We start from the raw sequence: 18,776 nt of genomic DNA on the forward strand, positions 1-18,776 counted from the left end.
GGGGACCCCTCTTGCTTGAAGAACCACCATGATAGTTTTTCTAGAACATCTTCTTTTTCTGAAATTTTTAGTGACTCAAAAGAAAAATGAACAAAGCTCAACAAAACTCATAGCAACTAATCCTACAAGTGCCTAGAGGCCATATCATGCATCAAAACTACGTGGGACCAACTAAAATTAACAAGCAAAGCTCAAGAACATGGTCACCAAGATAGCAAAAATATGCAACGAATAAAGCACTAGAGAAAAAACTAATTGGACCAATGGAGGAGTCACGTACCAAGGAACAATTCCCCCAAAATAGTTTGGTGAATGGGGCTTTGCACAAGGAGATCGAAAAACGCAGCAAGAAGAGCAAGAACACGGGTTTGAGCTGTGGAATGATTTTTTTCCAGAGATAGCAGAAGGAGATGGGAGCTAGAATAAGTGGAGGGGAACCACATGGGACCCACAAGCCTGCCAGGCGCGGCTAGGGGGGTGCCCACGCCTCCTGGGCTTGTGGCCCACTGGTGCGCCCCGCTGACTAGCTCTCTATCTCAAAAAAATTCAAAAATTCCATAAAAAATCATACTTTAATTTCAGGGCATTTGAAGAAAAAAAAAATCGGGACACTTTTCTAAGGGACGCAAAAAGTAGGAAAGAGGAAAAAAATAAAGCTAAATTTATCATTTTTCTTCTAAGCAACAGAAAATAAAAGTTCGGAACAGAAGGTTGTGACTCCTAGATTCATCCATCTCATGATCATCAAAAGAAATCCGTCAATGAGGTTGATCAAGTCTCCTTGACAAACTTTTTTCGAATCGCATAAAACCGGAGAATTTTTTAATAAGCACTAGGTTACCTCAACAGGGATGTGCATATCCCCAACAAGTAAATCATACTTCATCTTGACAGTAGGTATAGGGCATTCAAAGCTTTCAATAAGAATTGATGAAGTTTTTTCAATAGCATTGATGCAATGTACTCGATATTGTTTCTTCGGAAAGTGCACCGTGTGCTCATTACCATTAACATGGAAAGTGACATTTCCTTTGTTGCAATCAATAACAGCTCCTGCAGTGTTTGGAAAGGGTCTTCCAAGGATGACCGCCATGGCATCATCCTCGGGAATATCCAGAATAACAAAGTCCGTTAAGATAGTAACATTAGCAACCACAATAGGCACATCCTCGCAAATGCCGATAGGAAACGCAGTTGATTTGTCGGCCATTTGCAAAGACATTTCAGTGGGTGTCAACTTATCCAATTCAAGTCTACGGTATAAAGAGAGAGGCATAACACTAACACTGGCTCCAAGATCGCATAAAGCAGTTCTAACGTAGTTTCCTTTAATGGAGCAAGGTATAGTGGGCATTCCGGGATCACCTAGCTTCTTGCGAGTTCCACCCTTGAAGGTGTAATTAGCAAGCATGGTTGAAATCTCAACCTCAGGTATCCTCCTTTTATTAGTCACAATATCTTTCATGTACTTAGCATAAGGAGACATTTTGAGCATATCTGTCAAACGCATTTGGAGAAAGACAGGTCTAATCATTTCAACAAAGCGCTCAAAATCCTCATCATCCTTTTTCTTGGATGGTTTGGGAGGAAAGGGCATGGGTTTTTGAACCCATGGTTCTCTTTCTTTACCATGCTTCCTAGCAATGAAGTCGTTCTTATCATATCTCATGTTCTTAGGTTGTGGGTTATCAAGATCAATAGCAGGTTCAATCTCCACATTCTTACCATTACTAGGTTGAGCATAATCATGAACACCACTATCGATATTATCACTAGGCTCCTGTTCATCACCAGATTGTGTTTCGGCATCAGAAACAGAGATATCATTTGGATTCTCAGGTGTAAGAACGACATGTTTGCTAGCGTGCAAGTTCCTATCATCTTTCTTTTTCTTCCTATTACTAGGATGACTAGGTGCATCAGTGCTAACTCCTTGAGAATCTTGTTCAATTCTCTTAGGATGGCCCTCAGGATACATAGGTTCCTGAGTCATTCTACCACCTCTAGTGACGACTCTAACATAATTGTCATTCAACTCATTGAGCAAGTTATTTTGAGCCTTAAGTACTTATTCTACTTGAGTAGTGATCATAGAGGCATGTTGGCTCAAAAGCTTAAGATCATTGACATTTCTATCCACACAAGCACTTAAATGATTAATCATGCGAGCATTTTGTTCCAATTGTCTGCTAACATAATCATTGAAACTTTGTTGTTTGGCAATAAAGTTATCAAATTCATCTAAGCATAAGCTAGCAGGTTTATCAAAAGGAATATCACTCTCATTGAATCTACGAAGAGAATTTACCTCTACTACCTGTGTCCGGTTATCAAGACCTTGTATTTCTTTGATAGGTGGTAGATTCTTAACATCTTCAGATTTAATACCTTTCTCTTGCATAGATTTCTTAGCTTCTTGCATATCTTCAGGACTGAGGAATAGAATACCTCTTTTCTTCGGAGTTGGCTTCGGAGTTCGTTCGGGAATAGTCCAAGCATTATCATTGCTCAAGATATTATTCAATAGAATTTCAGCTTGTTCCACAGTTTGTTCCCTGAAAACACAACCAGCACAACTATCTAGGTGGTCCCTAGAGGCATCGGTTAGTCCATTATAAAAGATATGAAGTATTTCATTTTTCTCAAGAGTGTGATCAGGCAAAGCATTCAGTAACTGGACAAGCCTACCCCAAGCTTGTGGGAGACTCTCTTCTTCAACTTGCACAAAGTTATATATATCCTGCAAGGCAGCTTCTTTCTTATGGGTAGGAAAATATTTGTCAGAGAAGTAGCAGATCATATCCTCAAGAGTACGCACACAACCAGGAGCAAGAGAAGTAAACCAAGTCTTAGCATCACCCTTTAGCGAGAAAGGAAACAAATTAAGGATATAGTAGCGGCGGATCTTTTCCTCATTCGTGAATAAGGTGGCTATATCGTGCAGCTTAGTAAGATGTGCTACAACCATTTCAGACTCATAACCATGAAAAGGATCAGATTCAACCAAAGTGATCAACTCAGGATCAATAGAGAATTCATAATCGTTATCAGTCACAAAGATGGGTGAAGTATCAAACTTAGGATCGTATTTCATTCTAGCATTCAGAGATTTTTTTCTTTCCACTTGCACAATAAATTCTCAAGATCATATATATCCTTACAAGCAAGAAAGTCCTCATCTACCTCTCCCTCCATAACATAACCCTCAGGTATATCAGACAATTCATATCTAGGAGAGCTAGTTCTAATAGGTGAAACAGCAGGTTCTACTTCAATAATTTCAGCAGTTTCAAAAGTATCATCACATTCAGCAGCAACTCTAGAAATTTGCGCATCAAGAAATGCGCCCAGTGGCAAAGAAGTATCAAGCAAAGCATCATCATAAGCATCATGGATAGCATAAGTAGAATCATCAAGCATAGGCAACACATCAGAATTTCTAGTAGGTGGTGTCACAAACTTACTCATAACTGAAGGTGAATCAAGTGCAGAGCTAGATGGCAGTTCCTTACCTGTCCTCGTAGTTGAGGGCAAGACTTTAGTTTTTGGATCCCTTGGATTCCTCATAGTGATCAACAGACGTAAATCCCAAGTGACTCAGAGAATAGAGCTAAGCCTCCCCGACAACGGCGCCAGAAAATAGTCTTGATAACCCACAAGTATAGGGGATCGCAACAGTTTTCGAGGGTAGAGTATTCAACCAAATTTGTTGATTCGACACAAGGGGAAGCAAAAGATTATTCTCGAGTATTAGCAGTAGAGTTGTCAATTCAACCACACCTGAAAGACTTAGTATCTGCAGCAAAGTTTCAATAGCAAAGTAGTGTGATAGTAAAGGTAACAACGGTAACACTGACAGCAGTAGCGGTAAAGTAACATAGAAGGACTCGTAGGAAAAACTCGTAGGCATTGTATCGGTGATAGATAATTATGTCGGATGACATTCGTCATGTAACAGTTATAATATGGGGCGATATGCAACTACCTCTAGTTCATCAATGTAATGTAGGCATGTATTCCGTATATAGTCACACGTGCTTAAGGAAAAGAACTTGCATGACATCTATTGTCCATCCCTCCCGTGGCAGCGGGGTCCTAATGGAAACTAAGGGATATTAAGGTCTCCTTTTAATAGAGAACCGCAACAAAGCATTAGCACTTAATGAATACATGAACTCCTCATACTATGGTCATCTCCGGGAGTGGTTCCGGCTATTGTCACTCCGGGGTTGCCGGGTCATAACACATAGTAGGTGACTACAACTTGCAAGATAGGATCAAGAACACACATATATTGATGAAAACATAATAGGTTCAGATCTGAAATCATGGCACTCGGGCCCTAGTGACAAGTATTAAGCATAGCCAAGTAGTAGCAACATCAATCTCAGAACATAGTGGATACTAGGGATCAATCCCCATCAGAACTAACTCGATTGCATTATAGATCTCATCCAACCCATCACCGTCCAGCAAGCCTACTATGAGATTACTCACGAACGGTGAAGAGCATCATGGAATTGGCAATGAAGGATGGTTCATGATGACGACGACGTCGATGTCCACTCTCCGGAGCCCAAAATGGACTCTAGATCTGCCCTCCAGAGGAAGAACAGGTGGTGGCGTTGGCTCCGTGTCATAAAACGTGATGAACTCTTCTCTCTTAATTTTTTCTGGGCGAGAGAGACTATGTAGAGCTGGAGTTGGAGGCGGCGGAGCCCCGAGGGCCTCACAAGCCTTCAAGGCGCGGCCAGGGGGGCGCGCCTCCTTGACTTGTGGGCTCCTGGCTACGTCTCTCGAGGTAATTCTTGCGTTAGTATTTTTTATATATTCCACAAAAAATCCTTGTAAATTTCCAAGTCATTCCGAGAACTTTTATTTCTGTGCAAAAACAAAACCATGGCAATTCTGCTGGAAACAGCGCTAGTCCAGGTTAGTTCCATTCAAATCATGCAAATTAGAGTCCTAAAAAAGGGCAAAGGAGTTTGGAAAAGTAGGTACGATGGAGACGTATCAACTCCCCCAAGCTTAAAGCCTTGCTTGTCCTCAAGCAATTCAGTTAACAAACTAAAAGAGACAAAAGAAAAACTTTTACGAACTCTGTTTGATCTTGTTGTTGTAATTATGTCTACCTCATATTCAGATTTTCAGCAAGATCAAAAGTTAACCACATAAGCAATGACATTTAGGTCTCATGTTAAACTCACATCAATTGCAAAATCAACTAGCGAGCAATAATAGTAAGTTTCAAAAGTCAACACTTCAATCAAAACAATCATGAAGCAATATGAACAGATGGTATCTCGCTAGCTCTTTCTGATACCGCAAAACATAAACGCAGAGCACCTTCAAAGACCAAGGGCTCACTGAACATTGTAATTCATGGCAAAGAAGATCCAGTCACAGTCATACTCAATAAAAATTAATAGCAAAGCATAAAAATGACAGAGGTTCTCTCTAATTGGTGCCTTTATAAGGAGAGGGTGACTCAACAGAAACATAAATAGATAGGGCCTTCGCAGAGGGAAGCATTGATTTGAAGAGGTGCCAGAGCTCAAGCTTTTAAAACAGAGATAAATAATTTTGGGTGGCATGCTTTGATTGTCAACACGATGACCAAGAGTTTTCACCATCTTCCATGGGAGACAAATTATAGGCGGTTCCCAAACAGAAAACTAAAGTTTTGACTCCCCCACCACCGATCAATCACACTCCATGACCAGCCGAATCCTCGGGTGCCATCCATACCAACAACAATCCAGGGGGAGTTTTGTTTGCAATTATCTGGTCAACTTGAGCATGGAACTGGGCATTCCAATTACCGGCCCCTTTCTCGTGAGTGATAGTGAATAAACACGTATCAAGGATAACACGCCTAGCATGGCCAAAAGAGTTTGGAAAAGTAGATACGATGGAGACGTATCAACCCTCTACCCCTCCTCCCCTTGCTCCTGGAGGTGACTGCCATTGGAGCTTCGCCATGGATCTCGGAGCTTCTCCGACGTTGCGAGAACTCCACCCCCTAGGCTATAAATGGCGTCCCCGAGTCCCTCCTGTGGAGCAGCAGAGCTCCATGCTCCTCCCCTCTAGCATCCTTGCCCCCCTCTTGCCGAGCCTCGAGCCCGCGCGTTTTTAAGTGAGAGGAGGAGGTCAACCCCTTGGGCCCGCGCGTTTTTAAGTGGAGACGCATTTCCGAAAAGTACGTTTTCCTGTTGGGAAAACGTATTCTGACGAAAGGCGCTATCTGTTTCAGCGCCAGGGACTCATTTGTAGTTATTCTTTTTAGAGATTGGTCCCTGGTGCTCTAACGAGCGTATCTCCGCAACCGTAGCTCTGATTGAGGTAAAACCAGCGCCCACGTCTTTGTATCGTCGAGCTCGTTTTGATAGTATCATTTTCATAATGTGTTTGCACAAGAGAAATGACCGTTTTGCCCTTGCCTTTGTTTGAGCCTTCCGAGAGGGAAACCCTCTTCGGCAAATCTTTCTGGTGTGTTATTGTGCTTCTTCCCGGAGTACTCGTCGACCCCCAGGCAAGCCAACCTCCTACCATGAGCTCCGGACCTTTGTGATAACTTTGCTTGCACTTTGTGTGTTTATCTGTATCACCTGTTAGCCTGCATTTGCATATAACTGTGATGACATTAATAATAGTTCCTAGTACTACTTTTCATCCAACATACGCCCTCAGATGTTGCTCTCACATATTTCATTTATAATGATTATATCCGAATACATAGTGAGGTGCTGTGTGTGATGCTGACGAACCCTTGCTCGAATTTCCTTCAGTAATGGCACCATGCCTGAGTTTGTGCTGTTTCCGACCGTCCGGGGTGGATGCCAAGTTTATATTTCTTTTGTCAGCACTTGTCCCGTGTTCTAAGCTGCTTTTCGCCCATCGCGGGCAACTTTTGAATTTCTTTCCATAGTGGTGACCCTATGCTCTGAGCTGTGCTTCGGTCGTCTTAGGGAACTGCTACTTTCTTCCTGTCAACACTGTCTCATGCTCTGAGCTGCTTTCCAGTCATCTTGAGCCGGGGTTGAGTTATTCCGGTAACGTCCCAGATCTGTGTTGTAAAGACCGATCTGGTGGCTACCGATTTATTTGCTGATTTTATGCCAGGGTTCCGTAGGTCCAGCTTATAGTTATAATATGAAGAGTAATAGTTTACTATTCATATTATACTGCTGAGATTAATGTCTATGATTAGTTTGTGTTTTATCCGACAGTTCATGAATGTAGTTTAACAGTAGTGGCTTAATCTTATTGATTATCGGATTGCGGTGACATTGTAGCGTGAGCCATAACAGATAATGTTCAGATAAGATACCTAGTTGGTTGATCAGAGTTACCTGTCCGGGACCATACACACAACCACCTCTTGCCAATATGGGACGGTCGTGACTTGAGTTGATCGCGTGATCTCTCACCGGTACCTCCAAAGAGGGAGGGTTATGCATGCGCGCTACCCTGATCAGGTAGGCGGTGATAATCGTGTGAGCCCATTTAAGTTGAGTTGGGTTCCCGTCCCCGGTTGGGACAATTTTGTTTAGCCACAACGGTGGCAGATGTCATGAGGACACAGGGCCAGCCAGGGTAGGACTCCGGAAGGGAGTGGTTGTCGGTGGTACGTTGAGAGACTCACGGGTCATGAAAGTTTCATTGGAGCAATGCTGGTCCACCCGAATGGGACCGCAAGGTCAGTGCTCCAGAGTGTGGGTAAAGAATGCAACCTCTGCAGAGTGTAAAACCTATTCGAATAGCCGAGTCCATGGTAATGGACAACCCGATCAGACCTCAGGAGATGGTCAACCATCGCAGTGTCAATAATGATGGAAGAACTCGTCTCGTATGAACATTAGAGGATGTTGATAACATGTTGTGTTAGCCAAGAGAAGGCTATATGATGAATGGTCGGATCACCGTGTGAGGTGATATAAGTCCGTTCAGATTGGATGACGAGTATGTCGAGGGTTGTGGTATAACCCAGAAGAGAGTAAGTTGATATTCGGTGACAATACGTTAGTTAAGCACTTGTTGTGATCTTTTTCATGCTAGTGAGGTAGATTACTTGTTTAGTCCAAGTCATGTGATGCTTGATTTATATTTTTCCTGTTGATTCCATGCCATGCTTAGAATAGCTAATATATAATCATTGTGCTTGCACTGTTACATGCTTGTTTGGATGCTATGAATTAGGTTTTCTTGCGAGTACATTCAAAGTACTCACCTGGCCTTGCACGTGGCCAGTTGCAGAAGAAGACTCGTCATGCTAGATCGTAACCAAGCCAGTCCTGCGAGTTATGGAACCCAGCCAGGGACGTCGATGCTGCTGTATCAAGACCTCTGCCGCCATTTAGCTAGCCTTGGAGTTATGTAATATTGTTGTGAGCAATAGTATTGTAACACTCCATCATATTAATAAATCCATATTTGCCTGGAATTTCTGTATCATGCTCTTGACGTGCGTCCAGTCCTATCCTGGGGACGGACGTGTGTCGGCCCTCTATCAGGATGCCACAAGACGTGGTATTAGAGTGCCATGCGGGTTGTTGCGGAAGCATACCGTGCGGCCCGTCAAGCTGAGCCCGAGTCAACCTAGTCCCTATTGCCAGGCTCAGTGCCACCTTCGCAGCTGGTACTGTCCTCGCAACCCGTGGACCCATATCAGCCTGCAGACATCCACCGTACCTCCTCTGGGAGCTATCAGGCGACTTCATCGTCGGGACGTGTTTCAGCAAGCCCCCTTTGTAGCCCTAGTAGTTAAGTACCAACCCATAGAAGTGCCCGAAGACCAAGACAAGAGTTGGCTTAGCCTTCGTCCCGCAGGAGAGCCCCAGCAGGAGTAAGCCCATTTGTGGCTTCGATAGTGAACGAAGCCAGGAGATGCCGCGCGTAGGTGTGCTGCAAAGATTGTTTCTTCGCCCGCACCTAGGATTAGGACGATGTTATTTGGAGTGCGTTGTAGGTAGCATCCCCGTAGGGCAGCGTGTTGTTGTAATGCTTGCATTGCTTGTACCCGTGTGCTGTTGTAATATTATGTATGCATGTTTTCTCTCTGTGCTTCGAATCATTTGTCACCTGGTTAAGCAGAAATGTTTAACAGAGCTGACATTGGATTTCTTAACAAGATTTTGATCGGTAGAACACTTACACATAATATACATCGGACTCGCTCAGAGTCCCTAATAAAATGTGAGCTGGTGTAGGTGTATGTATGCCAGGAGTACATACACCCACTAGCATTAAAACACCTTGATGCGATATGCTTGTTATGATTCTTTCTCTTGCCTGCATTTTGCCGCCATGAGTATTGCACATCTTCTTGCATGTTGGTTTGAATAGATTGCCCACGCATCGTGTGAGCAGTGTTGCAATCTTGGAGAGATTCCGAGAGATTTTATTGCAGCGTAGACTATTACAAACTTTCCAGACCAAGGCCTAGACCATAGTTCTACCCCTAGTGCCCACTAGTTGTGGATGTTGTTCAGCCACGAGCAACCAAAAGCGTAGTCTTCGCACTGATAGAGCTCCGCTGACTGCACCCGCTCCCTAGACCCAGCAGCGCCTCTATCATCATCTGGTGTGATGTTGACAAGCCACCCTTACCGCCCCGCCAGCGCTTATTTCGCCTGCTTGAGATGACGTAGTTGACCCTTAGCTATCTCTTTAGCCACGATATCGCGATGATCATCGAGGATCATCTTGCAAAGTAGCACCGAGCCGCCGACCAGCACCGCCAGTAGACCAGCCAGGAGGATTGTGAGTAGCTCCAACCCCACGCCCGCCATTAGCGCCTTGCCTCATGCTCCTACAACCAATAAGAGTAGTAGAAGAGGAGGAATTAGTGAGGCAGGATGCGACGTAGAAGAGAGAGAGAGACCGAGGTCGCTTTTATAGCCCCGGTCCGGCGTACGGTTAGCGAGATCCAGGAGGCTACGCGTTGCTCGATCACCGATGTCCAAGAGGGAATCCGAGAGCAGTGCCGACCGGCGTTGGCCTGCGATGGGAGTGCTCTCTGCGTCGGCCTCATGCACACCATGCACTATCGTCGTAGGGTGCTTTACGCCCTAGGAGCTAGAAGTGCGCAGTGCCTAGCCGCACTCCGAGCGGCGCAGGAGCGAGAGAGAGTGAGAGCCGTTGGCTGGAGAAGAAGAAGAAGGCTGCCAGTGGACCCTGGTCCCACTCGCCAGCGAATGGAGGCCACTATTTATCAGGGTACCCCAAGCATTTTCGGAAAAAGGAAATTTTGCTTTTTCTAAAAATGATAGGGCTACCCAGTGATCCCCGCATATAGAGTAGATTTCGCGATATTGGTGCCTCGATCTGGGTGTACCAGCTTTGGTGCTCTTAACCTAGTTGTTTTCAGCCACATGGTTAAGACCGAGCCGAAAAGTTTTTCTAGGAGGCAAAGTAGTAATAGTGGTAGTGCTAAGCTAACCCTGGGAATCTCGAGGACGAGATTCTTCTAAGGGGAGAAGGTTTGTAACACCCCAAAAATCAGGTTATCGATTTTTGTGGTGTTACTCGTTCCTAGCTTTTCTCTCTCGGATTTTTCCTCTGGAATTTGGCAAATGACCGGGTGAATCCAGTCTATCCTCAACCTCTCCGTGCTTTTCCCATATCATTGTGCCAGTTTGACCTTGCTGAGAAAACCCCGAACCCCTTTTGAAACCCTACATACGAAGTATTGGAACTGGGAGTCCTCTCTTTGTGTTTACAAAGGAGCCATCATTTCCCTTGCTCTGTTGATCCTCCAAGTCTTTCTAGATATCATTCATTCCCTCATAGTCCCCAGATGTGCAAAAATATTGCCAAGTCTTATGCAATATTTATTTTCTAGAATTAATTCATGTTTCTGCTTGTCTGAGGAATTAAATCTTGGAAAATAGCTATCCATCTCCAATGGTCATAAAATCTTGTAAAAATGTTCTTTGTGATCCTATTGAGCTCCCATAAAATATTGGCCATCATAGAATAAAGGAAAATTTCATTTTCCTATTTTAAGCCAATATTCCCATTTGGGGCCTTTTCAAAGGAACTACCATTTTGGTAGCTAGGAAAAATACCAAATAATTTGTGAAGCTTCTCATATCCATATGATCATCATTTCCATGAAAAGATCAAGTTCCCTAGTTCAAAAATTGAGCACAATCTCCCTTTGCAAATTCTGTCCAGATCTTCAGTTTGCAAGGGAAGTGCTTGATTCCTTGTTCCCCTTGAGTTTAAATTTTGCAAAGTGGTTCATTATGTTAAATCATCCTTGTCCACCAAAACTTAGCCCATCTCATCTCCCCATTCTTCCCCAGCAAATTATTTAAGATTATGTCCAGATTGGAGCATTGTGAAGGAAGTACCATTTATATTTGTGCAAATGGTATGAATCTTTGCCAGTGCCTTAATATGCCGAAATCATGAGTCTCCTCCAAATTTCAGCCATTTCCATTTAGCCATTTGGCCCCAGCATCATTTTCTTCATTTCTGGTCAATATGCCAAGTTACAAAGGAAGTACCCCTTAGACTTATTGGATGGTGTTGAATTTGGGCCAGTATAGTGACCTTAGTGACTGGTCAACCTCAGCCTAATGTCATGCCAAGAGGTGCAATCTGGTGGTGACACCACATCACAAACACCTTGCTGTTGGAACCTATTTGACCTTGGTTTGGTCACATCACTGCTCCATAGTGCTAACCTGATGCATGGGTCAACTCAGTACAGTATATAGATAACCCTAGACAAGGTTTGACAGCTTGAGGGACAAGGCAAGGCCATGGCCACGTGGTGACCATGGGAAGAGCATGCCAAAGCAGAGCTCTGTGCATTGAGGACGACGGGAGCTTGTCTCCAGCTGGTTCTAAGCTATCCAGGGATGTCGTGGACCTTCCCCCATCACGTGTGCATGCTCTGGAACCCTCTCCCCCTCGTCCCAATGATCTTGGAGGTGCCTGCCATTGGAGCTTCGCCATGGATCTTGGAGCTTCTCCGGCGTCGCGAGAACTCCACCCCCTGGGCTATAAATGGCGTCCCCGAGATCCTCCTGTGGAGCAGCAGAGCTCCACGTTCCTCCCCCTAGCCTCCTCGCCTCCTCCTGCCGAGCCTCAAGCTCCCCCTCCCTCCATGGCTGCAGCACGGCTGCCGCCACCGTGCCTAGCTCCGGTTGTCCCCGACGACCCGGCCGCCTCCCTTAGGCGCGGTGGGGCACGGGGCACGTGCCCCAGCCGCCGGCTGCACCTCCCGCACAGGGGAGCAGTAGCAGCAATGATGGTCGGCGCCTCCCTGATCCCTAGATGAAGGAACAAGAAGGCGTCGGACAGGAGAGAGAGGAAGGAGAGGAGAGGAGAGAGATAGTGGGACGGGCCTCGCTCGTTAGTGAGAGAGAGAGGAGTGGATAAGGCGGGACCCATGCGTAAGAGAGAGGAGGAGCTCAACCCCGTGGGCCCGCACGTTTTTAAGTGGAGACGCATTGCCGAAAACTACGTTTTCCTGTTGGGAAAACATATTTTGACGAAAGGCGCTATCTATTTCAGTGCGAGGGACTCATTTGTAGTTATTCTTTTTACACATTGGTCCCTGGTGCTCTAACGAGCGTCTCTTCGCAACCGTAGCTCCGATTCAGGTAAAACCAGCGCCCGCATCTTCGTCTCGTCGAGCCCGTTTTGATAGTATCATTTTCATAATGTGTTTGGGCAGTAGAAATGAACGGTTTTCCCTTGCCTTTGTTTGAGCCTTCCGAGAGGGAAACCCTCTCCGGCAAATCTTTCCGGTGTGTTATTGCATTTCTTCCTGGAGTATTCGTCGACCCCGAGGCAAGCCAACCTCCTACCATGAGCTCCGGACCTGCGTGATAACTTTGCTAGCACTTTGTGTGTTTATCTGTATCACCTATTAGCCTGCATTTGCATATAACTGTGATGACATTAATAATAGTTCCTAGTACTACTTTTCATCCAACATACGCCCTCAGATGTTGCTCTCGCATATTTAATTTATAGTGATTATATCTGAATACATAGCGAGGTGTCGTGTGTGACGCTGATGAACCCTTGCTCGCATATCCTTCAGTAATGGCACCATGCCTGAGACTGTGCTGTTTCCGGCCGTCCGGGGTGGATGCCAAGTTTATATTCCTTTTACCAGCAGTTGTCCCGTGTTCTGAGCTGTTCTTCCACCGTCGCGGGCAACTATTGAATTTCTTTCCATAGCGGTGACCCTATGCTCTGAGTTGTGCTTCGGTCGTCTTAGGGAACTACTACTTTCTTCCTATCAACACTATCTCATGCTTTGATTTGCTTTCCACCTGTCTTGAGCCGGGGTTGAGTTATTCCGGTAATGTCCTAGATCTGTGTTGTAAAGACCGATCTGGTGGCTACCGATTTATTTGCTGATTTTATGTGAGTGTTCCATAGGTTCAACTTATAGTTATAATCTCTAGAGTAATAGTTTTCTATTTATATTACACTGCTGAGATTACTATCTATGATTACTTTGTGTTTTATCCGACAGTTCATGAACGTAGTTTAACAGTAGTGGCTTAATCTTATTGATTATCGAATTGGGGTGACATTGTAGCATCAGCCATAACAAATAATGTTCAGATAAGATACCTAGTTGGTTGATCAAAGTTACCTATGCGGGCCCATCCGCACAACCACCTCTTGCTAATATGGGACGATCGTGACTTCAGCTGATCGCGTGATCTCTCACTGGTACCTCCAAAGAGGGAGGGTTATGCATGCGCGCTACCCTGATCAGGTAGGCGGTGATAATCCTGTGAGCCTAGTTAAGTTGAGTTGGCTACCCGCCACGGTTGGAATAGTTTTGTTTGGCCACGACGGTGGCAGGTATCACGAGGACACATGTGTCATGAGGACACGGGGCCACCCAGGGCAGGACTCCGGAAGGGAGTGGTTGTTGGTGGTACGTTGAGAGAGTCACGGTTCAGGAAAGTTTCGTTGGAGCAATGCTGGCCCACCCGAATGGGATCGCGAGGTTAGTGGTCCAGAGTGTGGGTAAAGCGTGCAACCTGTACAGAGTGTAAAACCTATTCGAATAGCCGAGTCCACGGTAATGGACAGCTCGATCAGACCTCGGGAGATGGTCAACCATCACAGTGTCAGTAATGATGGAAGAACTCGTCTCGTATTTACATCTGAGGACGTTGATAACATGTTGTGTTAGCCAAGAGAATGCTATATGATGAATGGTCAGATGACCGTGTGAGGTGATATAAATCCGTTCATATTGAATTACGAGTATGTCGAGGGTTGTGGTACAACCCAGAAGAGAGTAAGTTGATATTCGATGACAATACATTAGTTAAGCACTTGTTCTGATTCATGCTAGTGAGGTAGATTACATGTGTAGTCCAGGTCATGCGATGCTTGATTTATATTTTTCCTCTTGATTCCATGCCAAGCTTAGAATAGCTATTATATAATCATTGTGCTTGCACTGTTACATGCTTGTTTGGAAGCTATGTATTTGGTTGTCTTGCGAGTACATTCATAGTACTCACATCGCCTTGCACGTGGACAGTTGCAGGAGAAGACTCGTCGTGCTAGATCGTAACCAAGCCAGTCCTACGAGTTATGGAGCCCAGCCAGGGACGTCGATGCCGCTGTATCAAGACCTCTACTGCCATTTAGCTAGCCTTGGACTCATGTAATATTGTTGTGAGCAACAATATTGTAACACTCCATCATATTAATAAAGCCATATTTGCCTGGAATTTCTGTCTCATGCTCTTGACGTTCGTCCGGTCTTATCTTGGGGACGGACGTGTGTCGACCCTCTATCGGGGTGCCACACCACCATATCTTTTCCTTTTGATGATTCGGCCTATGATGGTAGAACTAGAACTTTCTTATTCTCAAAATCGATCGTGTTGACATGTAAATGGTTAGCATCTAATTGCATCCGCTCATCAAACTTCAAACATCCTTTTTTAATGGCCGATTGAACCTGTCGACAGAAAACATTGCAGTCATTAGTAGCGTGAGAATAAGAATTATGCCATTTACAGTAAGCATGCCTTTTTAGTTCCACTTCTTCCTCAGCACAACCCCCGAACACAACAACGGCTGAGATTAGACGATGCCCTTTCATAAAAAAGGGCAGGATGGTCTTTTCCCCCGTTCCGACGTACACAAGTCAGCCCCACGGGCACTAGCGGACAGAGTGGCGATGTACAGGTACCGGGGGATACGCGTCATATCCGTGTCCACTGGCGTGACGTGGTATCTCCACGTCGGCCTGACCGCGGTCGCGCCGGTTCCGGATTAAACCATCGGTTCCTGAGGCCGCCGCCATTAATCGCGCGCTACATCGTCAATTTAAAACCTCCCGATGCGACGTCGTCGGTTCCCGAGGCCGACGCCATTAAACACCGACCACGTCGTCAGTGCCCCATTGCATCGTTCCCTGTCGCCGCCACCTATGGCCCATCGTTTCGATGTCTCCCGAGGCGACGCCATTAATGGCGAGCGCATCGTTAGTGCCCCGTCGCGTCGCTCCCTAACGCCGTCGCCAATGGACCGTTGGTTTTTCACCTCCCGAGGCGATGCTGCCTATGGACCGTCGGTTTGCCACACCCCCGAGGCCACGCATTCACTCCGGGGGAGTAACGCTGTCCAACTACCCTGTGGCCTCCCCTTCCGCCGGTGGGCTATATATAGCCGGCGTCCCGCGGCTCGTCGACACACCTGTTGATGTCTTCTCGTCACCTCTGCCCTCCGCCATCCTGCCGCTCCTCTCGACCCTCTCGCCCCGACGATGGCGCACTATGCCGGCGGCAGCAATTCCGGCGCCGGTGGTGTGCCGGAGAGCAACTGGCTGCTTAGCCTCGACAAGCCGCTGGCGAAGGAGCTCCACCGCTACGGCCTCTCGTCCCGTTGGGGTGCCGCCTCGCGAAGCCGTGGAAGGTGATTAAGGACGGCTTCCCGACGCTCGCCCCCCCTCCCCCGTGACGCCGGAGAAGCTGTGGATCCATCCCTGCGGCCGACACAACGTCCGCGGCCGGCACGATTCCTGGGACGGAAAAAGGTACCACGACGTCATCACCCAGCACCGGCAGGCGTCGGCGGCGACGGGTAACCCGGCAGCATCAAGCATCGCCCGAGGCGTCGGGCGCCAATCCCCCACCCCCTGTCGGCGGCCCCGGCGGTGGCCCCGCCAGAGCAGTTTGTTCTTTGCGAGGACGACGACCCCAACGATATGCCGGGGCTACTCATCGCCCTGCGGCCTCTCAGGCGACGGCGGCGGCTTCCGCGGAGGTGGCTGCGGAAAGGGAAGAGGCAGAGATCGCGGCGGCGATCCAGGCGGCAGAGGTGTTCGCGGAGAACCCGCAGCCCGTCGGTGACAACGACGATGATGAGATTGACTCGGATGGCCTCGCCAACAGTTCCGACGACGACGACGATGCGGTGGAGGGGTCGGGTGTCGTCTACCTCGATGAGTCCGATTAGACTAGTTTTAGTTTTTAGTACTTTTGAATTAAATTTCTCTTTTAGTTTTATTAATGTTAAATTAAAGTTGTGTTATGTTCGAATGTAATCGTGAATGAACTATGGTTATCTGTCGAAGTTTTATTATGAATGTATATTAAGTGTTCTTATTGTTATTTGTTCGAAATATTTAAATTTGTTTAGGTATGTTAAAATAAATATATATATATATATACAGTTTTCAAAAATGGAAAAAATATATATGAAAAGCTTATAAAATTTTAAAAAAATATGAACAGTTTACAAAAATGAAAAAAAATCTATATGAACAACTTATAAAAATATACATGATGTACATGGATGCATGCATGAAATTTACTCAACTTTTGCCGGCACTTGAGAATGGACATGCAATGATGCTACGCAAAGCTTCCACAAAATCGGAGACCAAACGCACGTTGTGTCGCGTCCCACATCGGTTTTTGCCTGTTTTTGAATGAAAATTCGCACAAAAAGCACGGATTGTTAGAAAATTGTAAAATTTGAGGTGCCGCCTTGTGAAGTTCATTAGGAAGCATGGAAAGAAATTTGAAATTTTTTATGAAGGGAGTTGCAAGATCGCGTTGTAACACCCCTTTCGTCCATACCAACGCCGATGGGTTGCAAATGATGTACATGGATGCATGCATGAAAATTACAGAACTTTTGCCAGCACTTGAGAATGCACATGCAATCATGCCACAAAATATTTCGACGAAATCAGAGACCAAACGCACGTTGCGTCACGTACGACATGTATTTTTGCCTGTTTTTGAATGGAAATTCAAAGAAAAAGCACGAATTGTCAGAAAATTCTAAACATTGACGTGCCGCCTTGTGAAGTTTATTAGGAAACGTGGAAAAAAATTGGGAAAATTTCATGAAAGGGAGTAGAAAGATCGCGTTGTAACACCCCTTCCGTCAATACCGACGCCGATGGGTTGCATATGATGTACATGGATGTATGTATGAAATTTACCCAACTTTTGCCGGCACGTGAGAATGCACATGTAATGATGACACGCACAATTTCAACGAAATCGGAGACGAAACGCACGTTGCATCACGTTCGACATCTGTTTTTGCCTGTTTTTGAATGAAAATTCGCAAAAAACATGGATTGTCAAATAATTCGAAAATTTGACGTGCCGCCTTGTGAAGTTCATTAGGAAGCGCGAAAAAAATTCAGAAAATTTCACAAAGGGGAGTAACAAGATCGCGTTGTAACACCCCTTCCGTCCATACCGACGCCGATGGGTTGCACATGACGTACATGGATGCATGTATGAAATTTACCAAATTTTTGCCAGCACTTGAGAATGCACATGCAATGGTGTCACGATAAAGTTCGACGGAGTCGGAGACCAAACGCACGTTGCGCCACGTCCCGCATCTGTTTTCGCCTGTTTTTTGAATGGAAATTCGCAGAAAAAGCTCGGATTGTTAGAAAATTCTAAAATTTGATGTGTCGCTTTGTGAAGTTCATTAGGAAATGTGAAAAAAATTAGGAAACTTTTTTCTTCATTATGGGAAAATTTCGTCACGTCACCATATTGTTTTTATTAAATTTCGTTTTCAATATGAAAAAAATCACAACTCACGTCAGCATATTTTTCCCACGCTCACGGGATTGGCGACATGCATGCGGTCTGCTCATACCCTAGCCCTACCCCGACGTGATCTTGCCGCCGCCGCGCCCCTGCTTTACACTCCCCCATCGCCTCGCCCCAACGTGACCTCGCCGATGCCGCCCAGCCCCGCCGCCCACGAACTATACTGTCCCGCCGACCTCCATCCATCCTGACGTTGTTGTGATCTGTCACCCCGTACGCCATCAGAACTTGATCGCTGCGGCCTTCACCGTCCGTGCGTTGGCGCGGCCTTCACCGTCCGTCCGTCGCCGTGGCCTTCACCGTCCATCTGTGCGTCGCCGCGGACTTCACCGTCCGTCCGTCGCCGCGGCCTTAACCGTCCGTCCGTGCGTCGCCGCGGCCTTCACCGTCCGTTTGCCGTCGGTGTCGATGTTTACTCACAACATAAGCCATGGGTAGGCTAAAGATGGTGGGAACCGACGTGGCACCGGAGGGCGCTGGGAACGAGGATGGTACAAACATGGAACGCACAATGTACCCAGGTTCAGGGCTCTCCATAGAGATAACACCCCTAATCATGCCGGAGTGTATGATGTATCAATGGGACTACAATGTGCTCCTGGAGCTGTTCTACGGAGGAGGAAGAAGGAGCAGCCATGTCGGGGAGTTTTATAGACGAACCCACTGACCTATAATAAGGAT

The sequence above is a fragment of the Hordeum vulgare genome, chromosome 5H (assembly GCF_904849725.1).
Source record: "Hordeum vulgare subsp. vulgare chromosome 5H, MorexV3_pseudomolecules_assembly, whole genome shotgun sequence".
Lineage (NCBI taxonomy): Eukaryota > Viridiplantae > Streptophyta > Magnoliopsida > Poales > Poaceae > Hordeum > Hordeum vulgare.